The 27,226-nt window shown below is 40.3% G+C and overlaps 1 long non-coding RNA gene across 1 annotated transcript; it reads right to left on the bottom strand.

Moving 5' to 3' along the window:
* Positions 1 to 24,924, bottom strand: LOC127571038 (uncharacterized). The gene is made up of 3 exons (XR_007956437.1): positions 24,879 to 24,924; positions 10,397 to 10,517; positions 1 to 142 (listed from the first exon to the last, which is right to left on the bottom strand). It is a non-coding gene; the product is annotated as an uncharacterized LOC127571038 (long non-coding RNA).
* Between the last annotated feature and the right edge of the window lie 2,302 nt (positions 24,925 to 27,226).

Below are 27,226 nucleotides of genomic sequence, written 5' to 3'. Positions count from 1 at the left end.
GAGGTGGAATATTATCTCCTTAAGTATCAGCTGGGCTTCCTGCCATTTGGCAACCGCAATGATTTTGATCACCCAGAACACTTTCCGATGGTGGCCGTGGGTAATGAAGGATAGTAGGAATTTCATACAAATTTTCCCATTCCTAGACCAAAGTGAAAAAGAAATTATAGCATTCTGCAGTACACAACTCTGCTCAGACACCTAAAGTCAACATCACCCCCAAACATATTATTAAAAAGCTTATCCAAACAATTTTACAAACAACTGTTCCCACTCAAAATATAACTGTATATTTGATTTGATGATGGATATTGTTGGTGTTGAGGCCTTGGAAGGGCCATAATGTCATAATGTATAACAAGGTATAATACATTGAGAAGTGCATTTGTGACCCTGAAATTCACTAGCATTACCAAGCCTTCAAGAGAAGATGTAATCATCAATTACATGATTTCACATTTGTTTTCAGAAATGTGATTGAATACTTTCCATTTGACTGGGCAAGTGCAGCTCCAGCAACATTCAAGAAGCTTGATAACATCCAGGGCCAAGCAGCTTAAATATTCATCTTCTCTGTCTCTGGCACACCGTGGTTGTACTGTATGCCTCAACTACTCTGACTGCACCTCCCAAACCTGTGACCTCAGCACCAAGAAGGAAAAGGTCAGTGTACACATAAGAACAACACCACCTCAAGCTCTACTCTAAGTTACACACTATCTTGACTTGGAAATATAGGGCCATTGCTGCAGCATCGCTGGGTCTAAGTCAAGGAACTTCCTACCCAACACTTCTTAAGAACAAGTTCAGAGTATGCATTCTGGCTAGAACAATGCAATGTAAAATCTACAATTATTTAAAAAGAAAGAAAATAGCTAAAGGGAATATTGGACCCTTAAAGTATAACACTGCAGAATTAATAATGGGAAAGAAGGAAGTGGCAATGAACAAAAACTTTGAACAAATATTTTGTATTTATTTTCACAGCAGAAGACATTAGAAACATTCTGACAATCACAGAAAATCAGGAGGAAAAAGGTAGGGAGGAAGTTAAAACTATTTTTATCCCTAGAGAAAAATCATGAGGTAAAGTAATGGAACTAAATATTAACAAGTCTCTTGCTGGCTTACATTCTAGGGACCTAAAACAAGTAGCTGCAAAGACAGTGGAAACATTAATTGTGGTCCTCCAAAATTTCCATTGATTCTGAAAAGCGCCAAGAGGATTGGAAAATCACAATTGTTAAACCTGTTTTCAGAACAAGAGGAAGATAAAAAGCAGGAAATTATCAGTCTATCAGCTAACATCAGCCCTCAGAAAAATTCTGGAATCCTCTATTAAATAAATGGTAGCAGAGCTGTTTGAGAATCAAAACTATGTAGCAGAATCAACATGTTTTGAACTAAAGAATTTATTGTTTGACAAACTTAGTAGGGTCTTTGAACATACAGCTAGCAGGAAGGATAAAGGGGAACCTATAGATGCTTAATTGGGTTTACAAAAGATGTTCAGTATCGTGTAATATAAAATATGCTGGGGATAATAAATTATTATGGAAAGAGGATTGCATAACTAACTAAATAAAGAGTCAGGATAAATAGGTCATTTTCAGAATGGCCAGCTATAATTATTGAAGTGCCATGGGGAATCAGTGCTGGGGCTTCAGCAATTGATAATCTATGTTAATAACCTAGACAAAGGACCTCATGTATTGTAGCAAAATTTGTTGACAATACAGAAACAGGTGGTAAAGCAAGTGGTGAGATGGATACAGAGGGATACAGAGGAATATAGGTAGGTTAAATATGTGTGGAGATGATGAGAGAATGATTCACGGGGGAATCCAGAATGGAGGGCATAGTTTCAGAATTAGGGGTCACCCATTTAAGAAAGAGAGGAAGAGGAACTGCTCCTCTCAGAGGGTTGGGAATATTTAGAAAACTCTACCTTAGCAAGCTGTGGAGATTGAATCCCTGAATAGATTCAAGGCTGAATCAGACAGATTTTTGGATTACAGGGGAGACAAGGGTTATGACGATTGGGCAGGAAAGTGGAGTTGAAGCTAAGACAGATTCGTCATGAACTTTTTGAATGGGACAGGCTCGAGAGACTGTATGTCACAGTGTCAAGCGAAGAGCAAGCTCGCAGAGAACCCAAATGCAGCGCACTGGTACGAGACTGGAGTCAGGATACCTCCTCAGAACCAAACACAAGTGGCAACCAGAAGGAATCTTGCCTCGGGGCTCTGAGGTGGGGTCCCAACATAAAACCAGGACCGCACTAGAGTTGACAGCTCTAAGCAGCCAGGAGACAAAGTATACCCAAAGGTTGACCAATACTCTGGCAACTAGTGCTAGTGAAACCAGGGTTCTTATGCTAGTCTCCTGATGTGGCTCGGGCATGTGTTGTTATGCAATTAGTAGTGCATGGAATCCATGTGCTGCACAACAAGGCACCATCAATGGAGCCAAATCGAGGGCCAGCACGCAGAACCATTACGCTGTAAGGTATTCTCTGCTCCTACTAATGTAGATGGTCATTTCCCATATTCCCCAGCCCCTACACATCCTCTATCTACAGGTTCTCAGGAAGAAAGGGCAGGATCAGAGGAAGCCTGTCTAGATAACCAAGATGGTTACAAGGTGTTGCACTTTATAAAACCTCATCCTATAATGAAGTTGGAAATAACACACATTAACGTGGTTGAAGTACAGAATGAAATGCCTGAACAGAGACATGCTCTGACACATTTGCCTTTCAATGAACAGCACATGGCAGCAGTCATGATGTCTTCATTCTGCAATGCATGTATGCTTCAGCCACAATACCAAACCTAAAGTGGTTACTGATCAATAACTGTTATTCACTGGCTACATGACCCCGTCTCCAGTGCCCAACTCACACACATGTGGGAAAGACACAAACAGCAAATGCTTTTCTACCACACAAAATGGAATAAGGCAAACAATTTCATATTTAATTGGTAACTGGTAATAGGTAATTGGTTTATTATTATCACATGTACCAAAATACAGTGAAAAGCTTTGCTTCGCATGCCATTCAGACAGATCATTCAAAACATAAGTACACCAAGGTGGTACGAAAGGAAAGGCAACAACAGAATGCAGAATAAAGTGAGACAGTTACAGAGAAAGTGCAGTGCAGGCAGACAATAAGGTGCAAGGGCCATGACGAGATAGATTGAGAGATCGAGAATTCATCTTTATTGTACAAGAGGTCCGTTCAAGAGTCTTATAACAGCAGGATAGAAGCTGTCCTTAAGCCTGGTGGTGCATGTTCTCAAGCTTTTGTATCTTCTGCCTGATGGAAGGGGGGAAAGAGAGGATGACTGCGGTGGGAAGAAACAATAATCTGGCCTTCTGGATTCTTCAAGAATAATGCCAGTACTTGGCAGAGTGCCTTTCCACGTTTGTAATGGTCTGTGATACCTTCTCATCATGAGGGTTCACCCTTGGCCTCCAGCTAAATGGCAGCAGCAGCGGAGTAGGAGAGGAGAATGAGAACTAGAATGGAGGATGCCTGTACAAGTTCTTTCTGGTCAGACTACCAATGCATAATTCATACCCCTTTGAAAAAAAAGTAAACACATCTTACTCCCCATTCGTCAACAGTCTGACATCATATTTTCTCCTTGTAGCTGAGCATCACACCTGGCCACAGTGTAAAAATAAAAGCAAATTCCAAATAAACATTCCAAATCTATCATAAATCAAAGCATGTCAGATTGCATGCACTCATCAAATAATCACCCTTATGCCCTCCCTTAATACTTATCCACCATATGCCTTCAGCCATCCAGCATTTTTACCTGATGCGACTTCAGCAACCAGAGCACAGCTGGTGGATAAACTGCTGACTTGGGAGAGTACAGATGGACTGCCTAGTTTCAGACTGCACTTTGCTGGAATGAGGGGCCAGAGCTGCAGGCTGTGAATGGCTTCTGTTTGTGCTCATTGGAATCTAAGGCAGCAGACAGGGTCTGTCAGAGTTGGAATGAAGTTTCCCACTGGTTCCATGCTTGGTGCTATGTGCTTGAAGCTCTGCACAAAATAATATGCAAATTTGGTGATGTACTCTTCCAGCCACCTTAACATTGCTTTCTTGCACTCTGGCAGGCCCATCAATTCACTGAATATTTCATTGAGCAAACCCATTGTTCTTCTGCTGATGCTCATCCAAGTCGTTTGCAGCAGAACTTGTATGTGAACTACAGACACAAGACACTGCAGATGCTAGAATCTGGAGCAACACACAAGATGCTGGAGGAACCCATCGGGTCAGGCATTTTCTATGCAGGGAAATGGACGGTCAACGTTTCGGGTCGAGACCCTTCATCTGGATGTCGGCTGTCCATTTCTCTCCATAGATGTTGCTTGACCCGCTGAGTTCCTCCAGCATCTTGTGTGTTGTATCTGAACTAGTCTGTCAGGAACTGGCAGTTATGCTGTTCTTTCCTACTTTTCTAGCTGCAGGCCACATAATTGGCAACTAATCACATGCAGATTGCATCTCTTGGAATCTAACATGTTGCATGTGAGGTCAGTGAACTTCTTAAGGAACTGTATCCCAATTCTCAGGGCTTGGTATAGGCTACAGTAGCTACTTATCCTACAATAGCTATTTATCCTAACTTCTCAGTGTAAATGGAAGGCCATCAAAACCTCCACCGCAGTGCTGGAAAACTATTAACTTGTTTCGTCTCATCTGGAGCCATTCTTGAATATCTTCCAAGTAAGAATGAGTTCCCTAATATCTGACAGAATCTGCTGCAGCCACAGAACACTTATGCTTTAAGAAATGCAGGCTAGCTTTAAATGGCACGACTGAGGCAACAAACCAATCATCAGCAGTGGCTGGTTTCAGCAACAGGAGCAGGCAGCACAAAGTTGGTTGCTGCTTGCATAGGAAGTTCTGGTGATGGGTTAACTGCAGATTGTAATCGGTGCACCTGTTTTCCCCCTAGTCCTGACTCAGAAGGTGGAGGATTTCAGCACATAATCGAGGCTGAAATTCTGTTTGAATTCTTATTGTTAGAGGTGTCAGTTTTCAGAGAAAACGTAAACTCAGAGGCCCTCTCGGACTGTTAAAGATTTATTTGAAGAAAACAAGAGAAACGTAGAAAAATAGGAGCAGTAGTAGGCCATCTGGCCCTTCATGCTTACTTTGCCATTTGGAAGGATTATGTCTGATTGTCTATATAAATACTATATTTCCTTTGTCTCTCCATACCCATGATGGCCTCTGTGTCTAGAAATCTATCTATCTCCTTTCTAAGTATATACAGTGACTTGGTCTCCACAGCCCTCTGTAGTAGAAAATTCCACAGGTTCACCACTCTCTGAGTGAAGAAATTTCTCTTCCATCAATCCTACATGTCTTAAGATTGTGACTTCTGGTTCTAGAACCCCTAGTCAGGGAAAATATCCTCTCTGCATCCAGCCCTGTCAGATCAGGATCAGAATCAGAATCAGGTTTATTATCACTGACTTTTATGTCATGAAATTTGTGGTTTTGCGGCAGCAGTACAGTGCAAAGACATAAAATTGCTATAAATTACAAAATAAAGAAATAGTGCAAAAAAGGAATAATGAAGAAGTGTTTATGGGTTTATGGACTGTTCAGAAATCTGATGGCAGAGGGGAAGAAGCTGTTCCTAAATTGTTGAGTGATGTTTATACATTTCAATGAGACCACCTTTCATTCTTCTAAACTCTAGTGAATACAGGCCTAGTCACCTCACTCTCTCCTCATAAAGCAGTCCTGTCATCTCAGGAATTAGTCTGGTGAAATTCATTGCACTCCTTCTCTGGTAAGTATATCTTTTTTTAGGTACAGGGACCAAACAAATCTCCAGGTATAGCCTCATAATTGGGGGTAACGAACTGGCATGGATTGAAAATTGATTAACAGACAGGAAGCAGGGAGTAGTATTAAATTGTTCTTTTTTTGGCAGCTGGTAACTAGTGGGGTGCTGTGGGGATCAGTGCTTGGGCCCCAACTATTCAGAATATATATCAATAATCTGGATGAAGAAACTGAATATCATTTTTTCTGAGTGGGGTTATAATTTATGAAGAATATACAAAGCTGCAAAATGCAAGCTGTAGGAAATGTCTACCAGATCAAGTTGTTCTGATGGAGACAGAAAAACTGAGTCATCTTTAGAGATGGTTGACCTAAGGGGGAATTGTCTCATTCTTATACAAGCAGAGAAAGCAGGTTACCTGAAATTCAATATAGTGCGCAGAAGCTACCCAGATGAAGGAAGAGGTGCTGTCCCTCAGGCTTATTTTGGGCCTGGTTATAAAAGTGCAGGAGGCCTCAGACGGATAGGGCAGACTGATAGTGGGATGGAGAATTCCCTTTGTCTTATCCTTTTCTCCCACACACGCCTTGCAACTTAAAGCAAGCTCATTTTCTCTCTTTTCCAGTTCTGATGAGTGATCTTTGACCTGAAATGTTAACTCTATTTCTCTTTCCACAGCTGCCTCCTGACCTGCTGAGTGCTTCCAGCATTTTCCGTTCTTATTTCAGATTTCCAGCGTTCACAGTTTTCTTTGATTTACAGTTTCATATCTTATCTCCGGGTAACTCTCAGATCCTTTGCAGGCCAGTCTGTGAGCATTATTAGATTTAATTATTGGGATACTTTACCTCTGGAGCATATTTAAAATGACTTGATCTTTAGAAATTCTGCTGCATTAATGCTGTTAAAACTTATTTTGTTCTTGAAAACAATCTTCATTTTATGTATATTTTCTCCTTTTCTCTGCCAAAAGGAATAATTAGTTTGAAGATGTAATTTCAAAGGTATTAATTACTTGCCAGCATCTCACTTAAGTTGCCACACTTCAGAAATTCAACTTAAGTACTGGTACAAAAACAAAATATGCTGGAACTACTCAGCAGTTCAGGTAGTATATTTGGACAGTTAAATTTTCAGGTCCATGATGCTTCATTGGAACATTCTCAGTGTTTCCAATATTTTCTGTTTTTATTTCAGATTTCAGTATCTGAAGTTTTTCTTGCTGCTTGTTGAATGAAAACTAGAAGCCTATTTATTGAGTAAAGGACAGAGGAGCTCTTTCCATCAGTGAATATTACAAATCAGGAGCAAGAACTTTGGCTGATTTTCCTCTCTCTAGTGCAGAAATACCTTTGTTGTCATGCTCCAGTTATGATGATAATTAACTGACTTTTGCACAGAAAAAGAATTGAAGTTTTGAGTGATTAGATGCGAATGGGAAGCTTCTCTGTACTTACGTTGTGAACATACTTCTGCTGTTTTTCAGAGTATATAGAGCTGCATGTTATTTATTGTTGATCCATAATGCAGCAAAAGAAATATGTTTAATCAGCATACAGTGATCAATGTTCCAGCTAGAAAATGGTTGTTGGACCAATGATATTTACCTGATATTTACTAGGGTGGAATTTCGAAATAGGGAGTATTGGGGGTTGGAAGGAGGTGGGTGTTGGGTGCAGGAGGAGGACTTCTGAATCCAGGGGTCATTGTTTCCCTGTAAGCTGTAGAGTCAAAGCATTTGGTTTTTTTAAGCAGGCTTTATTCACAACACCCCTTGCCCTTCCACCAAACCTGGAGGCAGCCTAATTGACAGACAGCATCCATTCAAGGACAGAATTCTACAAAAGAAACTACAGTCCAAAACAGGTAGGTTTCTTGCTGCTGGGAATAGAGGTCATAAATCGGGTGAGCAATTTAAGGGTTCAAATAAGGGTAAGGCAGAGATGGGGGAGATACTTTTTGGGATGGTCCAGTCCATCAAGAGGTCCATATGAGGAGGAGGAAGTCCAAACAAAGTGTGGTCATTCATATGATCAGGACTGTCCATGAGTGGGAAACAGACTTGATTGGGAGATCAGGGGGAAGAGGAGCAAAGTGGGGGAAACCACATCTGCTCCTTTTGACCCACAAGTAATGCAGGATGCATTTATCTCTTCCGTTTAGCAATCCTCGCCTCTTTTTAACTGCAGCATTTTCTGACGTGTGGGATACTTGGCCACTAGCTAGAAGAGGGATAAAATCTGCAACCTTCAGCCTCATTAAAATACTTAAATGTGAAACCACCTCAAGGAAGCAGACTGACTGTGCCTCCTTCTGCCTCACCCCTCAGCGGGGTGAAGGGTTTGAGATAGGTTTGAAGTCTTTTATGCTTTAATTCCCACATACGCTGCCCAGTCCAAATTCACCTCTTTTGAGCGATAAAATTAAATCTAAAGATTATGTACAGCATATTGTTTTCAAAACTTAGGACTTCCATATGCAGGTTAAAAGCTTGGAATATTATTTTCCCATTCTTCTGTGTAGATCTCTCAAACTTCCTTCAATTCCTGTTTTTACTAATGTGTTAATTCCAGATGTGCCTTGGTTTGTTTCAGGGAAATGCATTGCTTTCTTCATGGAAATGATGCTGAAACAAATGTTTGAACCAATATAATAGGAACATAAGAAAAATGAAGAAGAATTGGGCCCCTCCTACCTGTTCTGCCATTCAGTAAGATCCTCGCTGATTTCTTTTTACCTCAGCACCATTTTCTAGTACTAAGAGTGTATCACTTGATTCTCTTAATAGCCAAAAAACTATCAATATCTGTCTTGAATATACTCAACGACTGAAATTGCACAGGGTACATATGGCCTTGATTAAAACTTTGGATTAAGTACTTCTATTCATGCAACATGTACACTCACAGAAACATATGTCCAATCTGCATCATATGTGCAGTAAGGTCCTGGTCTTGTCACTAATTGATTATACACTTTAATTTAATATTGTGGATAAAAGAATAAATATTTGAATTTCTATGCTATTATCTCTGTCCTCAGAAGATGTCCATTCTAAATTGTTCAGTACAGTAAAGCTGATCAGCTGTCAGGAGCATTTTGAGGCTTATTTACAAACTGCAATCATTTTACCATCTACTCACCAACATTACAAAAGTTGCAGACTCTCTAATCACAATGCACTTACTGGTAATACTGCTAATCTTTATGGGTTTTAAACAGCAATAAAAATTTAACACTGCTGAATAAAATCACTAATTTGGCATCTATTATCATGTAACACATGTTTGACGTGGAGTTGTCACAGGCACATACATATGGTACAAAAATCTATGTGGGCCACGCACAGGAAAACAGCTCAGAACAGATGGAAGCAGTTCTGCTTGTGTGCTTTTTGAATACACTCATGAGATTTGACCTCTTGAGTGAGTGCCTGTTCCAAGTGCTAACGCATCTCATCCATGAGGATAATTATCCAGTGACTAAGCAGAAACACAGCAAAGGATCCCAGATGGATTTAGACCTATCTGGTCTAGTCCTATGGACAAGGATTCCATTTTCTTGGTTTCTCTTACTTTGTTCTGATCTCACCAAGCACAGCATCATAGCCATCATTTGAGGAGAAACTGCAGCAATTGTGTAGGTAGTTATGATAACTTTTAGTATATTAACACAGTGACTTATGGGCAACTCTGGAAATTGCATGCAGCCAACATGCACCACAGATGTCTGGTGTATGGACAATAAATGGTAGGGCATTAAGGAATGTTGATGAACAGAGAGAACTAAGGGTATAAGTCTATGTTTTCCTGAATGTGGCAACAGATGGATAGGGTGGTGAAGAAGGCATATAGTATGCTTGTCTTCATAGGTCAGGGCATAGTATATAAGATTTGGGAATATAAGAGTTGGGAAGTTATGTTGCAACTTTACAAAACACTGGTTAGGCTGCACTTGGTATTGTGTGCTGTGCTGGTCACCACACTATAGGAAGGATGTGGTTGCGCTGGAGAGAATGCAGAGGAGATTCACCAGGATATTGCCCAGATTGGAGAACTTTAGTTATGGGGAGAGATTGAATAGGCTGGGCTTGTTTTCCCTGGAACGAAGGAGGCTGAAGGGTGACCTAACAGAAGTATAAAAGATTATGGGAGGCATTGATAGGCAAGATCGTCAAAATCTTTTTCCCATGAGTATCAAAAACAAGAGGGCATAGGTTTAAGGTGAGAGGACAGGGATTTGAGGGGATTTTTTTTGCTTACACAGAGGGTGGTTAATATCTGGAATGTGCTGTCAGCAGGATGATGGAACCAGATACAATTATTATGTTTAGGAGGTATTTAGATAGGCACTTAATAGGCAAGGCATAGAGGATATAGTAATGCAGGCAAATGAGATTAGTTAGATGAGCAAAAAGGTCAGATTGATGTGGTGGGCCGGAGGACCTGTTTCGGTGCTGTATGGGGCCAGCGGAAGACAGGACTCACTATCGTCTAAAACAAGCAAAGTAACCAAAGCAATTGGCAAGTTGACCATATAAAGTCCCCTGCCACTGCAATGAAGTGTACCTGGGTTTGATGTTCCAATGTTCCACTGTTACTCCAGCCCCTTAGAGAAATAGATCATTACTTCCTCCTTTGCTGGGAAATCCATTGTAACAGAAAGCAAAATACTGCAGGTGTTGGAAATCTGAAATAAAAACAGAACATGCTGAAAATGCTTAGCAGGACGGATTGCATCTGTAGGGAAAGAAAAACTAAGTTAACATTTCAGGTCAATGACCATCAAATGACATTGGCAGTACCAGCTTAACTGCATTGACAAATCTGATTTCTGCTTGCTTTCAGGTGAAACCCTTATTATTTGTGTTGGGGTTGGGGAGTGGCGGTGGAATTCAAGCATTCCATTACTTTCTCCAGATGCCTACTTCTGTCACCATGATCTCCAAGTCATACTTGGAGAATCAGAGTGCTTTCTCCCATGTTTGTCCCAGCACTCTGCACTCAGCTCACTCAAACCCATCCAAGAATATCCAGAAGTTGAGGAACTAGCTTTGAAGAAGTCCGGTCAAAATGTGATATCAAGTTGTTTGCAGGACATGGGAAACTCTAGAAATTGCATGCAGCTAATGCACACAACTCTGCAAAAAATCATGAATCATGCTGCTTGCACATGCAAAGGATTACATGACCAGCCCCACAACTATTGGAATAAACTGATGTGAGCTTGTGTGCAGTGATATGAAAGTATGTGCTTCAAGTGAAAATAATCTTCCAGACAACAAGTTTTCAACACTTCTTTCTGATATTGGAAATTTAGGAAGATGCATATGGTGATCTCAGCCCCATGGCATTGCTGCCGGAGCTCTGGGGCAGTGTCCGCTGCCAAACCATTTTCAGATGCAACTTCAATTACCTTCCTTGATACCTTGATAGAATGTTTTTGCTCTTAGGTAAGATGAGGGCTCAGAAATAGTCAGAAGAAATAACTTTCAAACAGTTACTTTGGAACTATGAAGTGTCAAAATGATTTTACCACATTATGAAAGTCTTCATATTGAAAATACATAAAAACAGAAATCTTGATAGTCAATACAAAAATTGTCATGAGCAATTGTTTTAGTTATTATTGTGAGAATGGGTCACACAGCTGGAAGCTTCAGTAATTATTATCACAATTGCCTACTTGTAGTTACGTAATTGTCCTCTTCAAAGAGCAGTGAAGATCAAAAAGTTCACTACACGATTAACCCTTCATTTTAAGATTGAGATTAAGGTTAAGATCTTTATTAGTCACATGTACATCGAAACACACAGTGAAATGCAACTTTTGTGTAGAGTGTTCTGAGCCATTTTCCTCAGATATCACACCTGTTTGCTTTCTAACCAGAAAATTGTTTTTGTTCTGCCAGCTAAGTAACGTTAACAATTTTTCTGGTGATATTCAATGTATTGCACCACGCATAGTTGGTGCCTATTGCCATTTATCACAGCTGTGACATACTCATTTTTGATAACAATTATAGATGATGTCTGCAACAGTCTTGCTAACTCAATTTTTATTTTCTGGTGCTATTCTAGAACCACCAGCTGAACATCATCTCTGCGCTAAATAATCACATTTCTTTTTGGTTGCAACAAATCTTATTAACCATAACAGCTCAACATTTTTTTCTGAACAAAGAATAACTTTATATAAAATTGAGCACAGATTTCTCCATTCTCTCCATTCTCATGGAGAGGAGATTTACCTGGATGTTGCCTGTATTGGAAACTTTATTTATGAGATTAGATTAGATAGGCTGGGCTGGTTTTCCCTGGAGCGAAAGAGGCTGAGAGGTTATCTGATAGAATATATGGAATTATAAGAGGCAGAGATTGGGTAATCATCATCTTTTTTTCTCATGGTAAAGGTGCCAAAAATAAGAAGGCATAGGTTTAAGGTGAAAGGAAGGAGTGTTATGGGGGATTTGGGAGGGTTTTTTTTGCACAGGGATTGGTTGATATCTGGAAAGTGCTGTCAAAGGAGGTGGTGAAATCAGATACAATTAAAAAATTTAAGAGGCATTTAGACAGCCACTTAAATAGGCAAGAAACATATGGATATGGTTGTAATGTGGGCAAGTGGGATTAGTGTAGAAGGGCAAAATGGATGTGGTGGGCTGACGAGCCCATTTCTGTGCTATATAATTTATGACTCTATGATCCTGCAAAATCCTTCAACTTTTATTCTCTTTCAACCACTTTGAATTAAATTTATAACCACTTTGCTTTCTAGTTTATCAATAATGAATGTCAATTTTGCTTCTGTTGCTTGGTGTCACAATTATAATGCAATTAATAGTGTATAAAATATAGTCCTCTTAGTTCAACGTCAGTTCAATGGAGGCTATGAACAACACCAAGAATGGACCTCTTTGATTACTTGCTTCAGAGTTGATTTTTTATTATTAACTGTATCTTCACATTCCTGGAATTTGAAATTTATTCCCTTAATTCTTCCAATTTGTGAATATGAGGTGAAAATTCATACAAGCACTTCAAGCTTGACACCAATGCAAAATACCTCATATGTTGGAAATCCAAAATAAAAACAGAAAAAAATAGAAAGACTCAACAGATCAAACATAACTGTAGAAAGACATTTGAGGATGATGGCCTTTCATCAGTAAGTGCAGAATTTATGCACTCAAAAATTCAAATTGGACTTGGACTCGGACCATACAAGATCAGTGTACAAGTAATGACTGAAGGCAGAGTTAGCATGAGATAGGTACTGGGGGATTTATTTGATTAAAGATCAATGATAAGGGACTTAATTCTTGCTTCTCTATAAAGCATTTCCACAGTCTATGAGGCACATTAGTAATGTCATGAAATACTTTTTACTTGCCTGAATTAGGGCAGCTCCAAAAACTCCCTACGCCATTCAGAATAAAGAGTGCACTTGATTAGCAGCACATCTTCCACATTACTCATTCATTCCCTCCCTTCACACTGCATCTTGTCTGCAATATATCCCATCTACAAGATGCAGTGTAGCCACATGCCAAGATCTCTTTAACAGCAAATCCTAAACCATCAACCTCTACTGCCTAGAAAGACAAGGGCACAGGAATAGCACCATCTTCCTTTCAAGTCATAAGCCATTTTAATTTTGATCTATAATGGCATTCCTTCATTTTCATGTGCTCAAAATCCATGAGCTCTACACTACACTGGAAAAATGTGAGGTCATCCACTTTTGTACAAAAAAATAGAAAGGCAGAGTATCACTGAAAGTTACACAATTCCAACAAGCAATTAAAACATACAACATTGAACACTACACCACAGTACAGGCCCTTCAGCCCACAATGTTGTGCCAACATTTTATCCTGCTCTAAGATCTATCTAACCCTTCCCTCCCACATAGCCCCCTATTTTTCTATCATTCATGTGTCTATCTAAGAGTCTCTTAAATGTCCCTAATGTATCTGCCCCCACAACCTCTGCTTGGAAGTGTGTTCCATGCACCCACCACTTTCTGTGTAAAAAACTAACCCCTGACATCCCCCTTATACCTTCCTTCAATCACCTTAAAACTATGTCCCCTCTTGTTAGCCATTGTCACCCTGGGAGAAAGTCTCTGACCGTCCACTTGATCTATGCCTCTTATCATCTTGTATGGCTCTATCAAGTCACCTCTCATCCTCCTTCTCTCCAAAGAGAAAAGATCTAGCTCACTCAGCCTATCCTGATAAGACATGCTCTCCAATCCAGGCAACATCCTGGTAAATCTCCTCTGCACCCTCTCTAAAGCTTCCACATCCTTTCTATAATGAGGTGACCAGAACTGAACACAATACTCCAAGTGTGGTCTGACCAGATTTCTATAGAGCTGCAACATCACCTCGTGGCTCTTGAACTCAATGCCCCGACTAATGAAGGGCAACACTCCATACACCTTCTTAACAACCCTATTGATCTACATGGCAACCTTGAGGAATCTATGGACGTGGACCCCAGGATCCCTCTGATCACAAGATCACAAGACAAGGGAGCAGAAGTAGGCCATTCGGCCCATCGAGTCTGCTCCAAAGAAAAGAAAGGGAAAAAGAAAAAGAAAAAAAGAAATGAGAAATGGGGGAAAAATGTCTGCTCCATGAGCTAAAGGGAAAAAAAAAACAAAACAGTATTCCTTTCTAGCCCCAATTTCTGGCCTTATCCCCATATCCCTTGATACCTTGACTAATTAGGTACCTATCAATCTCCTCCTTAAACACCTCCAATGATCGGGCCTCCACTGCTGTACGTAGCAAAGAATTCCATAAATTCACTACCCTCTGGCTAAAGAAATTTCTCCTCAACTCTGTTTTAAACCTGTACCCTCTAATTCCAAGATTGTGCCCTGTGGTCCTGGACTCACCCTCCAAGGGAAACAGCTTGGCCACATCTACTCTGTCCAGTCCTTTCAACATTCTAAATGTTTCTATGAGGTCCCCTCTCATTCTTCTGTACTCCAGTGAGTACAGTCCAAGAGCCAACAAACACTCATCATAAGTAAGCCCTTTCATTCTGGGAATCGTCCTCGTAAATCTCTTCTGAACCCTCTCCAACATCAGCACATCCTTCCAAAGATATGGGGCCCAAAACTATGCACAGTATTCCAAATGAGGCCTCACTAGTGCCCCGTAGAGCCTCATCAACACCTCCCTACTTTTATACACTATACCTCTCGAAATGAATGCCAACATAGCATTCGCTTTCCTTACTGCCGATCCGACCTGGTGGTTAACCTTTAGGGTATCCTGCATGAGTACCCCCAAGTCCCTTTGTACTTCTGTACTTTGAATTTTCTCCCCTTCTAGATAATAATCTTCCCATTTATTTCTGTTTCTAAAGTGTACAACGGCACATGTCTCAACATTGAATCTCACCTGCCATTTTCTTGCCCATTCTCCTAAACTATCTAGGTCTCTCTGCAACCTTCCTGAATCCTCAATACTCCCTACTCCTCCACCTATCTTGGTGTCGTCTGCAAACTTAGCCACAAAACCATTTACTCCATCATCCAAATCGTTAATGTACAAAGTAAAAAGAAGCAGTCCCAACACCAACCCCTGCAGAACACCACTAGTAGCTGATAGCCAGACAGAACAGGATCCTTTTATTCCCACCCTTTGCTTTCTGCCTACCAGCCAATGCTCCACCCATTCTATTATCCTACTTGTAATTCCATGACCTCTCATCTTATTAATCAGCCTCTTGTGCAGCACCTTGTCGAAGGCCTTTTGAAAGTCTAAATACACAACATCTACAGCCTCTCCCTTATCCACCCTACCTGAGATTTCCTCAAAAAACTCCAATAGGTTAATCAGGCAGGATCTTCCCTTCACGAAACCATGCTGGCTTGGACCTATCTTGCCTTGCACCTCTAGGTATTCCATAACCTCATCCTTGAGGATCGATTCTAATAACTTTCCCACCACCGATGTCAGACTAATAGGTCTGTAATTTTCTTTATGCTGCCTCCCACCTTTCTTATACAGCGGAACTACATTTGCGACCCTCCAGTCCTCCAAAACCATGCCGGAGTCTATCGATTCCTGGAAAATTATCACCAGTGCTTCCATAATCTCTAAAGCCAGCTCCTTCAGAACCCGGGGATGCACCTCATCTAGTCCAGGAGACCTATCTGTCTTTAGTCCATTTAGCTTCCCTAGTACCTTCCCTCTGGTAATCTTAACTGAAGTCAGTTCCATCCCTTGAGACCCCTGACTATCCGGTATATTGCTGATGTCTTCCACAGTGAAGACCGATGCAAAATACTCATTTAGTTCCTCTGCCATCTCCTTATCATACATTATAATCTCTCCCGCACCAGTATCGATTGGTCCTATATCAACCCGTGTCTCTCTTTTACTCTTCATATATTTAAAAAAAACTCTTAGTATCCTTTCAAATGTTATCTGCCAACTTCCTTTCATAATTCATCTTTTCTTTCCTAATGACCTTCTTAGTTTCTTTCTGCAGGTTTTTAAAAGTTTCCCAGTCTTCTGTTTTCCCACTAATTCTTGCTTCCTTGTATGCCCTCCCTTTTGCTTTCATTTTAGCCTTAACCTCTCTCGTTATCTACATTTGTGCCTTTTTTCCATTCAAAACCTTTTTTCTTGGAATATATCTATCCTGTATTTTCCTTATTTCTTGTAGAAATTCTATCCACTTCTGTTCTGCCATCCCTCCTGCTAGCTTACTCTTCCAATTAATTTCGGCCAGCTCCTCTCTCATGCCACTGTAATTTCCTTTGTTCCACTGAAATATCAATACACCAGTTATCAGCTTCTCCTTCTCAAATTCCTCTACGCTGCTAAGAGTCCTGCCATTAACCTTGTATTCTGCCTTCTAATGTGATGTCCCAAAGTGTATCACTTCACACTTATCCGGGTTGAACTCCATCTGCCACTTCTCAGCCCAGTTCTGCATTCTATCAATATTCTGTAGTAATCTACAGCAACCTTCTACACTATCCACAACAGCATCAATATTTGTATCATCAGCAAACTTACTAACCCACCCTTCCACATCCTCATCCAAATCAGTTATAAAAATCACAAAGAGCAGGGGTCCCAGAACAGATCCCTGCGGAACACCACTGGTCACCGACCTCCAGGCAGAATACGCTCCATGTACCACCACTCTCTGTCTTCTATGGGCAAGCCAATTCTGAATCCACACAGCCAAGTTTCCCTGGATCCCATGCCTCCTGACTTTCTGAAGGCAAATGGTATGTTGGCCTTCATTGCAAGATGATTTGAATGCAAGAGTCGAGAAATCTTGCTCCAATTACTTACGTCCCTGATGATACCACATCCAGAAAATTATGTGCATTTCTAGTCTCCCTATCTAAAGAAGAATATTCTGGCAAACCCCACGTTATGGCCATTTGGATTAGAGAAATTCACCCTTATAGAATTCACAAATCACTACTCAAAAATTTGAGATATGGAATAAAGTATGCCCTCATGTAATTTATATGAAAAAAATAAATATATCAATATAATTATGTTTCTACTTGTGCGTCTTGACGCATGCGTGAACGACACAGATTCACGTTATGGAAAATTGTGATTTGGATTGTTTACAAGGAACAACCATTTCCACCCCCCTCCCCCTCTATAATGGTAGTACAATAGTATAACAAATATTTCCCAGCTTGACTCCTGGGATGGGAGGTTTGCCCTGTAGGGAGGGATTAACAGACTGGGACTAATACTCTCTTGATTTAGGAGAATGAGAGACGATATTTACAAGTACAAAATTCTACTGTGGTTTCACAAGGTTGATATGGAATGATGTTTCCATGTTTGGGATACCTAGAATCAGCTTCACAGTTTCAAAATGAGATATCAGTCATTCAGGACAGAAATAAGAAGAAATCTCTTCACCCAGAAGGTAGTGAATTTTTGGAATTGTCTCCCCATGGGGGTTTGTGGAAGTTTAACCACTGAATATATTCAAGACTAGATAAAGTGATATCCGGTTAATGCAGGAAAGTGGCGCGGAGGAACAGTGGCCTTTATATTGTTGTGTTGATGTTTCATTTTCCAAGCATTAATCCACTTTTTTCCACTGGAAAACATCATCACAAAATCCTGCAACATCTACCACTCTGACTTGAGATGAACTCCTCCAATCTCTTTGCAATCATGTACAGTGTGCTTGGAATGGCTGCCAGTACATTAAACATTCACTGATGTTGCCAAGAAGAATTCTCTTTATCAACAGCTGTCGGGGTGCAGTGTCTGCATCCAGCTGAGTAGAGTTTGGAGAATCCTGTCAGGGTGCAGACTCCCTACTGTTGGTCCTGACACCTCCATCTGCTCCAGCTCATTTGTGAAGTGAGTCTCATTGTGAAAGCATAATTATCTTCCTAACTTGACAAAAAAGGGAAGAAAGACTTGCATTTATATCGTGCTTTACATGACTTCAGACATCTCAGAGTGCTTTACAGCCAATGAAGTACTCTTAAGTAATTAATGTAATACAAGAAACACAGCAGCCAATTTGCACATATCAACCTCCCAGAAATAGAAATGGGATAATGGCCGATATTTCAATAATACATCAGTGACAATATCTCATGGAAATGTAGATAACTGAATAGGTGCATGGTCTGCATGAGCCTTGTGGAATTGCACCCCCAGGGAGGCTCACCTTCCCTGAACTGCATTCATCACTGTGGGCAAATGGACCAATTCCTGCTGCATATTTTGAGTCCATGCTGGTGATAAGGCTGTGAATGAGTACTGAGGAGATAAAATATTTGAAGTTATCACGTATACATTGGCACATTTCAGTGGCTGCCAACATAAAGCCAATACAAGTGAGTATTATGTGCCTTGCAGTTGCCAGGTAATTATTTTGGTCACCAGGAACAATTACAGCACATGTGTGGGGCAGATGCACGACAGGACATGAGGCAGCATGGTACTTGGGCATGGTGAAATTCTTCTGGTGATATTTACTGATAAATGTGCTGTGTCTGGTGTGAACCCTGAATACACCTGACACATCTTTTAGAGCTCTCTATGTTTCCTGCACATTACTTTGCACACTCTGAATACATATTTGAGCATATTAATCCCTACTAATAAGATCACTTTCTCCCATTTTTGTATGGCCTCATTTTAAACAGGATAAGTGAATTGGGGAGGATAAGGTAGATGGAATATAATGTGGAAAAATGTGAGGTCATTCATCTTAGTAGAACAATAGAAAGGTAGAGTGCTCAGAAGGACCCTGGATATCCACATTTACCAATCACTGAAAGTCAGCATACAGCTCCAACAAGCAATTAAAAAGGCAAATGGTATGTTGGACTTTATTGTAAGAGGATTTGAGTACAAGAGTAGAGACATCTTGCTCTAATTACACTGTCCCCTGATGAAAATGCATCCAGAAAATTGTGTGCAGGTCTAGTCTTCTTATCTAAAGAAGGATATACTTGTAAAGAATGTGCAGACTCCACACAGATAGCACTGGAATTGCAACCAGGTACTAACTCCACTAGTTCCACTAATTGTGAAATTGTGCCACCCAGTGACCTTCATTTCTAATACTTCATAAAAAAGCTCACGTGCCTGATCCTTAGGATAGGTGGTTTGTCCTATGAGAAGAGAGTAAGTAAGAACCCACAGGAGTACATGCACAACAACAGTGACAAGGAAGGATTGACTCAGAATTAAAACTGTGAAAGGTGTTTTGTGGCTCCATAGACATGGTAGTGGGGTGAGTCACAGTAACTTCAACATACAGACTGGAAGCAATGGGACTTTTAGTTTAGACTCAAGCACAAGAGAACAAAAGGCTGATGTTTTAGAATTTCAAGTTACGAGGGAATGATAAAACATGGGATCCTTCAGTTTATATGTAGAATGTATGGAGATTTTTTTCATATAATATTGAAATTGAAGACTAAGTCAAAACATTGCCTGTGCAACCTGAACTGATAAAAGAATGTAAGAAAGCAATCATACCAATAGACATTAATGGGCTCAGAAAAAATGTCATTTTAACAGATTTTTACCCAAGACAAAAGATGTTTTGGTTGATGAGATGATGGCAGAATATTTTTAATCTGGCACACGCAGAGATAGTAGAAATAGGGATTAGAAACCAGTTAAAGAGTTTATTATGGTGGTGTTAGAGAATATAGGGTGATATTGTAATTTTGGCGCCTTCCTGCACTGAGAGCTACAAGACAAATTCATGATGTATTTAATTCAATCTAAGTGATTAAATGTTCAACATTTAATATTTGAGCATTCACATTAAACAGCTACGTCCATGGAGTTGGCATTCAAAATTGCCAAGATGTTGGCCAGTGCATCATATCAGTGTGAATGAAACATGTGGTCATACAATAACAACACAGACAACAGCTCCAAGTCACATAAGCAAGTTTGGCATGAAAATTGAGACAGGTGGGAAAGCTGCCACAATGTAGTGAACAATACCCATCAAAGATATGCCAGTTCAGAGCAACAAAATTCCTTAGTCGTAAAAAAAGGCACATTACTTCAGTATGTAAGCTAGAATAATGTCCCCTTAGTGGATTTCACTGTAAAGAAAATGCTGATAACAGAAAGCCACGAAGGCTTATGTAACTTTGAAGATGCTGAGCAATCCTAAGATTAAACAATACTTTTGCCACTAGCAGCAATAATAGAAAATGTAGCAATTTCAAATTTAAGGTAAAAATGAATAACATATGTTGATATGACAGCTGCTGATTGCTTGGTCATAGACAGAGATATGCACATCAAGACATTCAGAAAAGTGCTATTAGCAAAATTTAGTTTCTCATAATGTCCAAAAAATAAAGTTATCAATTATAATAGCCAACCACACAAATATTCCCCCTCTATTGGGGAAGGTTAGCTCGAAGAATTAGAAGTGGACAGGAAGGATGTATTTGGTGTGAGGACTTTCCAATCACATCTGGATTAGCTTTTAGAGCAATATGTAAATCTGTTCAACAATTTGTTTACTGGTATTCAGACACACAAAACCCACATACATGTTTAAGTCAAATGCCAAGCTAGTGAAGTGCAGACCAAGACTGCTACTACATGGACTGAATACTCAGGTAGAGGAAGAGCTGAACAGTTTAGGTCAAGACTGTGCGGAGCATGCAGCACCCATGGTTAAGGTGCCCAAAATAAAAAGAACTGGTTGGCTTTGTGGGGATCAAAAAGTGGCCCTTAGCTGAGCCGTGGGTGGTGAACGGTACTCTTTGCCCACGTCACTTCAATTTGTAAAACAAATTAACATCAATTATCATTTCACACCACCTTAGCATCCAGCCTCAAATAGAGAATCTGATAGATCAGTATGTACAGTGAAAGAGGCATTAAAGAAGGGAATCATGCAATCTGGTTTCTACATGAAGCATCAATTCACAGATTTTCTTCTGAGCTAAAGATCAACACTTCACTTTACTACAGGACACACTCTTTCTGAACCACTGATGCAGAGAAAATTAACAGTGCATCTGAGTCGAGTTCACCTGAATCTGGAATAGATGGTAGAAGAAAAGCAGTTGAAACAAAGCCAACATCACAACACATGCTATAAAGGGAGGAGTTTAGATTATATGATAAGCATCATGTGCTGATACAACAAGGTGGTTTGGAGATGAGAAAATGGGACATTAGAGAGATCATGGAGAGATTGTAGTTCCAAGAATTATTATGTGAAAAAATAAACCAACAACATCTGTTGAATCTTCAAGATCAACATAAGCAACACCAGAGCAGTTAGAAACAGTGAAAAAATATGAAAGCTAGTTATTTGCTTAAACATGTAAATTTTTACATGTTGTTAAACTAGTTTCACTCTTTTGTCTTAAAGGGAAAAACAATGTAATGAATATAAGCAACATAACCACCTACTATGAATGTGATCATTTGTGTTTCTCTGTGTGCAAATGCAAAATCTAGGAACTTCCAATATAACAAGCATACTTTTAGAATTCTCCAATTTTCCCATACTACTTCACTGAGAACCCACCAGGATACACACACTGCTTTGCTAATCTCCACCTTTCCTATCCTGCTACGGTCATTGAAACACTTCCTACATTGGATCCAAAAGTGCAATAGCAACTTCTGCTGCTGACCTCCAAGGCAACTTTCAATCCTCCCTTTATTGTCTCAACTTCTGACTTCTTCCCATTGTTACTAGGAAAAAGTATCTCCCTACAAATCCTTGGTGCCTCCAAGACGACATTGCGTGACCCTGCCTTTGCCCATGCCTTGACTTCTTGGCTGGATGTCTCTGACACTCTGTAACAATTCCAAACTCTCCCACTTACATGTTTGGAATGTGACTGAATTTGAACTTGTATTGAGCACACTGCTGTTACTCCCATTGGTAGTAATTGGAAGGAAAACCCAGAAGAAAAATGAAAACATAATAGCTAAGTTAAAAAGTCACAGACAGACATCTGCACCTATGTCCCATAACCTCCATCCATTTCCAACCAGTTTGTGAAACAAAATACAGCCCAATATGTTTCCATATTAGTATTTTATCATCCAAGTTGTTCTTCCTAAGGGATTAGTTGCTTTGAGAATTTAGGAATGGAAACGTAATTTTAGGCATTTCAAGAATATATTATGTATTCACAGATTGAATTTTCATCTTGTATGTATAGAATTAAATTGTTTAGAATTAAAGATATACAATTTGTTGGCATCCTGATTAATCATAAACTACATGATGAAGGTATCCAATATTTTATTCTAGAATATTAGACTTGCGGGAGCTAAAGCACAAAAGCCTCCGAAACAGCCTGGCAATAATGGTGCATCACCTTGATTTGAATGCAGAGTGTGCCAATTTTGTGCTGTTTGCTCATTATGAACATAGAACAGTACAGCACAGGAACAGGCCCTTCAGCCCACAATGTTGTGCTGAACTAGTAATTAAATGCCTAACTAAACTAATCCCTCTGCCTACACAATGTCCACATCCCTCTTCTCTGTACATTCATGTGCCTATCTAAGAACTCTTAGACACCTCTATCATATTTGCCTCCGCTACCACGCCTAGCAGCGCATTCCAGGCACCCACCACCCTCTGTGTTTAAAACAAAAAAACTTACCCTGCACATCTCCTTCCTCTTTCACCTTAACTACATGCCCTCTAGTATGAGACATCTTAACTCTGGGAAAAGTTACCACCTGTCTATTCTATCTATGCCTCTCAATCTTATAAACTTCTATCAGGTCTCCCCTCAGCCTCCGCCACTCCAGAGAAAACAACCCAAGTTTGTCCAGCCTCTCCTTATAGTACATGCCCTCTAATCCAGGCAGCGTCCCGGTAAACCTCTTCTGCAACCTCTCCGAAGCCTTCACATCTTTCCTATAATGAGGCAACCAGAATTAAACGTAATACTCCAGATGTGGCCTAACTAAAGTTGTATAAAGCTGCAACGTAACTTCCTGACTCTTGAGCTCAATGCCTCAACTAATAAAGGATACCATATGCCTTCTTTACCACCCTATCAACATGTGCAGCCACTTTTGGGGGGCTATGGACTAGGACCCTAAGATCCCTCCATACATCAACACTGTTAAGGGTCTTGCCATTAACAGTGTACTGTCCATTTACATTTGATCTCCCAAAGTGCAACACCTCACACTTGGCCGGATTAAGCTCCATCTGCTATTTCTCCATTTTAGCAAGCATCTTCCTACTGAGCCTACTGGAGCTTTCTGGACTGAATATCAGAGTTTTCTCTGACTGATTCAGAACTTGACATTTCTGCCATAAGTTATCCAACTGTGGTATTAGCTCAGTTCTTTTCTCTCTCTATTAGCATAGCCTGACCTCCTGGCCTGTACCGCAGCCCCACAGCATTTTACAGATTTTTTTTTTGTGTATTATCACTCACAAACTCCCTCCATTAACTAACACATTGAAGAGCATTATGACATCCCCATGGTAATCCTGGCTGCACACTGTCACAAATATTCCTTTTGTCCTACCCAGCCTTTCCCCATATTCCCTGCAATTTAAAGCTAACTATGTCTCTTTTTCCCAGTTCTGATGAAAGATCTTCATAATAATTGATGTGTGAATGATTTCAGCATTCCAAATACACTACTCATTGGTTACATAGATTGGCATGGGCCCTTGATTGCAATTTCCCACTACTAATTAAAGATGCACCACTTAAAACCAAACTGTAAATCTTAAATCAGCTACATCCACTGTAAGCCCACTGACTCCCACAGCCACCTTGGCAACACTTCTTCCCACCTAACTTCCTTTAAGGACCCCATTCTACTCACTCAGTTTCTTCAACCTCTTCACATCTGTCTTGACAGTGCCATCCTCCATAATCTGTTTCTGATATGCTTTTGTTTTACACTGACAATTCCCATTCACATTGAATCTACTGTGTCTATTCCAATTCCACCAGTTTGACTCCCACATTGCTCCCGCCTCTCAGAACCACAATAAGCTTCTTCTTGTCTTTTCTTCACCAGCTTCCATATTCAATAATTCATCACCAAGCTTTTCTAGCACCGTCCCATATCCTGCCACCATCACACATCTTCCCCTTCTTTCCACTTTCAGCATTCCAAATGGGCCACTGCCTCCCAACACCCTCAACTATGTTCAATCGTCATCGTGTTCTAATAAAAATCGATAGATTTCCAGATATCAAGGGAATCAGGGGATTTGGGGCTGTTGTATGAAACTCGCGCTGAGATATAGGATTAGTCATGATCTTATTGAATGGCAGAACCAGTACATGGGGCTGAATGGCCCATTCCTGGTTCTCTTTGTTATGTCCTTATCACCAAGAGCCCAGCTCTTTGGAAAACATCTTGCGGTGTACTCTACAATGTGGTTCTGTAATTGTGGTTATGTTATTGAACTAGAGATGTGATTTCATCAGCACTGAAAAATATAAATTCATTTAGTTAATCTGGACTAAAAATTTATTGGACCAGCTCATACTGGACCCAGTCCCCTACTCAGAACCATTACTCACAGTTTCCACGTGTCCATGCTCATCTAGATCAGAAAGAAGATCTCATTGTCCTTCACATCTTCGAGTCAGAGTGGCAAGGTCTCACCAATGACTCAGTATTGGGTAGCATAGTACACAGACTTCACACTATGAACACTCCTGACAGCCTTTTACAGAAGGCTCAGCTGAGGGTGGGAGTAGAGACTTGCTTCCTGTCAAAGCTGTATAGCTTTTTAACAATTTTTGTAAACTGTTAAAATTGAAGTAAATGGTTAAACAAGTTAAAATCACAAAAATAAATTTAAAAATTTTAAGAGGTTTGACACCACAATTAAACTATATATATAGGTAGGAGGGCATTTGTGATGATGACATTTGAACTCTACAACAGGATATAGATAGCATGAGTGGGTGAAAACTTGGCAAATGGAGTTTAACGTAACAAAGTGTGAGGTCATGTCCTTGGGCAAGATGAATCTATGGGCAGACTATACCCTCACAGTTGTACAGCAATGAAACAAGCCCATTGGCCTACTCCGTCCATGCAGATCAACAAGTACCTATCTATACTCATCCCATTTCCCAGCACTTAGTCTATGGTACACTGTGCTTCAAGTGCTTGCCCAGATTCTTCTCAAGTGTTGCGAGAGTGGGCCACTCCCTCCTGCCTGTGGTCAGATCCTGCAAGGTGGAGTCATTCTTTCTAGCTGAATTCTTGGACTTCCAGACAAGCACCATTGAATATTAAGGTCTGAGACTTACTGAGTGGCAGATGTTGCTGCATCTGTCAGCATCCTCCACTGCTGGACTTTACAAAAGGTCCGATAGCAGGGCCCAGTGTTTCTCGTATTCCCTAGTATTCTGATGGAGAATCACCACTCAGTTCTTACACCAGATCAGACTTGGCACAGAATCTGAGAACTCATTGATTTCAATGAAGATTTTCATCCTACAGACCAGGAGTCAAAAAAAATAAAGTAAATAATTTTATTTTGATGTTTTTAATGTGCTTTAGCATTTGAACACAAGAAATTAGGAGTAGGAATAGGAGTAGGCCACTTGGCCCCTCAAGCCTGCCCTACATTCAATATGATCATGGCTGATCTACCCCAGGTTGCATCTTCTTTTCTGCACCAGTTGCTCTTTAAATATCCCCAATATCTAGCCTCCACAACCTTGCAGGGTAAAGCACGCCAGAGATTCACCACCTTCTGCAAGAAGTTCCTATGTACCTCAATTTTAAATGACCACCCCTAATCTTTTAACTATGACTCCTGTTCGAGATTCTCCCATTAGTGGAAGCATCTCAACAACTACCCTGTCCAGCACCCTCAGGATCTTAGATATTTCAATAAAATCATCAATCATTCTTCTAATCTCCAAAGATCTAATTTCTTTAGAAGCAGACGATAGAACAATCCTTTTTTCTCAGGAATTAGCCAAGTGAATCTCTTTAGGACTGCCATCAATTCTGGTATATCCTTTCTTAAATATGGGGACTAAAACAGTGCACATTACTGTTGTATTGGTGTGGCCTTACCAACACCCTATACAATTGTAACAATATTTTCCCATTTCTAAACTCTAACTTTCTTGCCAATATGCCATTTACCTTCCTAACCACTTGCATCTGCCTGCTAATTTTTTGTAATCCATGCACAAGAACACCTGGGTCCCTCTGCACTTCACCCATCTACAATCTTTGATACTGATCAGTTGATAGGATGGGAAGAGCAATGGCAAATGGAATTTAATCCTGATAAATGCGAGATGATGCACTTTGGAAGGATAAATAAGATTAGGATATACATCATGAATGGTGTGGAGCCGAAAGGAATCTTGAGGGACGTTAGGGCCTAGATGTACAAGTCCAAGGATCCCTGAAGGTGGCAGCACAGGTAGCTAATGTGGTTAAGAAAGCATACGGGATATTTGCCTTCATTAGCTAGGGCACAGAATATAAAAGCAGGGAGGGAATGGTATATCTTAATAAAACATTGGTTAGGTCACAGCTGGAGTACTGTGTACTGTTCTGGTCACAACATTATAGGAAAAACATGATGGTGCTGGAGAGAGTGCAGAGATTCATCAGCATACTGCCTGTGATAGAGGGTATCAGTTAAGAGGAAAGCCTGGATAGACTGGGTTTGTTTTCCTTGGAGCAGAGGAGAAGGGGGGTGGGGTTGGAGAACCTGGTAGAGACATACACAATTGTGAGAGGCGTAGATAGAGTAGAAAGGAGGAAACTCTTCCCACAGTCGAGGTATCTAAAAATAGATGGCCTAGGTTTAGGGTAAGAAGTAGAGGTTTAGAGGAAATCTGAGGAAGAACTTTTTCACCAGAAGGTGGTTGGAATCTGGAACACACTG

Source organism: Pristis pectinata, chromosome 5, assembly GCF_009764475.1.
Source record: "Pristis pectinata isolate sPriPec2 chromosome 5, sPriPec2.1.pri, whole genome shotgun sequence".
NCBI lineage: Eukaryota > Metazoa > Chordata > Chondrichthyes > Rhinopristiformes > Pristidae > Pristis > Pristis pectinata.
The sequence above is the reverse complement of the archived record's forward strand: the minus strand, read 5'-3'. Positions and strand labels throughout refer to the sequence as shown.